The sequence below is a fragment of the Gymnoscopelus microlampas genome, assembly GCF_963454915.1.
Source record: "Gymnoscopelus microlampas genome assembly, chromosome: 20".
Taxonomy (NCBI): Eukaryota; Metazoa; Chordata; class Actinopteri; order Myctophiformes; family Myctophidae; genus Gymnoscopelus; species Gymnoscopelus microlampas.
The window spans coordinates 17,589,260-17,591,056 of NC_139957.1; the positions used below are offsets into that span (position 1 = coordinate 17,589,260).

At 39.2% G+C, this 1,797-nt stretch overlaps 1 long non-coding RNA gene across 1 annotated transcript; it reads right to left on the minus strand.

Annotated features, from left to right (window-relative positions):
• Nucleotides 1–1,111: 1,111 nt before the first annotated feature.
• Nucleotides 1,112–1,596, minus strand: LOC311035904. The gene is made up of 3 exons (XR_014599803.1): nt 1,499–1,596; nt 1,240–1,287; nt 1,112–1,151 (listed from the first exon to the last, which is right to left on the minus strand). It is a non-coding gene; the product is annotated as an uncharacterized lncRNA (long non-coding RNA).
• Between the last annotated feature and the right edge of the window lie 201 nt (nt 1,597–1,797).

The window sequence follows — 1,797 nt, forward strand, 5'->3', positions numbered from 1 at the left end:
CAATTGTTCTATTTACCCTGGATGAGGGAAAAGAAGTTTGTACTCTTTGAACGCCCTCTTTTTTTGCTGCCCACCACCGGACATATTGTATTTCCGCATCAGGCCATTGGTGAAAAGTCTGAAACAGATTTTTTTTAAAGCAGATACATTCTCAACAGCATGCGCTAGCAGCTTGTAATGAAGACAATGTATATGGAACAGCAATAATACACTGACTACCACATTGGAACCCCCCCCCCCCACATTATATTTCTTTTTCTACAGTGTCATGTTATCAAACTTCAATTTGTATTCATACCTGTCCAGGATCTTTCTTGTACATGCCCTCACGTCGTACCCCCCAATGTGGGACAGCTTTGAAATCTGTATGATATTACAAATTATCAACATTGATGTAATCGTTTTGAATTCAAATTATTTAAAGCATATCCTTTTTTGTATTTACCATTGAACGTCGGAATCGTTGCTTCTCCAGCTCCTTAGACATGAGGTTGAACTCCTCCTCGTCGTCTATTGGCAACGCTCCACCCTCATCATCACTTTCTCCCCGATTGTTGAGTGTCCTCAATTCATCGAGGATCTCCAACAGCGTCTCCACAACGACCTTCTGAAACTCTGAGTAAAAAAACAAAATATTAACCTAAACACTTGCCTTAACAGATATGACCACTTTATTTCAAATTATTTTAAAACCTTAAAATACTTTTTTTTAGTTTTTTTTTACTTTTCTCAGGCATAGGGTAGTCGTACACCTTCTTCTTTGCTGTTAAATTATAGAATTAAACAATAAATGTTGTATTAAAGGTTGAGAGTCTGGTGTGGCTGGCTATGTGATGCTGCTTTACTTTTGGCTTGTCAATACATAAAATTAATTGTTTTCCAAGATCAAAATCTTCCTCTCTCCCCCCCAGTAAGATCACTGCCAAACTTGATAAAAATGTACCTTTTGTAATCCTGGGACTTTTTGGCCCTCTACTTCCAACACGCTTTCCTGATGGTGAAAGACAAGCCAATTACATTTCATACTTGCGACATCACTATTTAAGATTACTGCTATAGTCAATCTGTACCTTGTGGGGTCTGGCCATTTCTGAAGACTGACGGTCTATTTGGTGGGCTAGGAGTCTCTGTTGAGAGAGGGCTAGGAGTCTCTGTTGGGGGAGGGGGTAAAGGAAGTAACTCATCTTACAAAGTCACCAGTTACACTGTATATCACTGTGAAACTAAATACTTTTTTACCTTGTTGAGTCCTTTGCCTTGGACTCCTTCGACTTGGAGTGCGATGCCCTGTTGAGGGCAAAACAAATCAAATTGCACATCTTAATCACACCATCGTCATCACTGTTACAGCAAATACAAATCTATCTTTGATAGTCCTGTTTCTTTGATTGAAACTATAGCCACGGTCCACTGGGGTGGAAAACAATTAAATTATACATCCAAATTAAATCTTTGCTATGCCATCTCAAAATCTGTCAGCCTTGCCATCTACACTTACAGTTTGATCTCTGTGAGAGAACATCCCTGGCTAGTCTAGTAAGCCGGATGTTGCTGTCATCTGCAAAAAAAAAAAATGTTTTAATGTTACAGCTTTCACATACAGATCTATTATATAATCAAATAAAATGTAGGGGGGCATACAGTAGTATTGAATAAAATACACTGTATTAGTTCAATGGATTTAGATCCATGTTGTGTTTCTAACCCATGCAGTCAGTCAGTCTGGACTGCGTCTAACTGTGGGGGGGGGGGGGGGGGGGGCATACAGTGGTATTGAATAAAATACACTGTATTAGT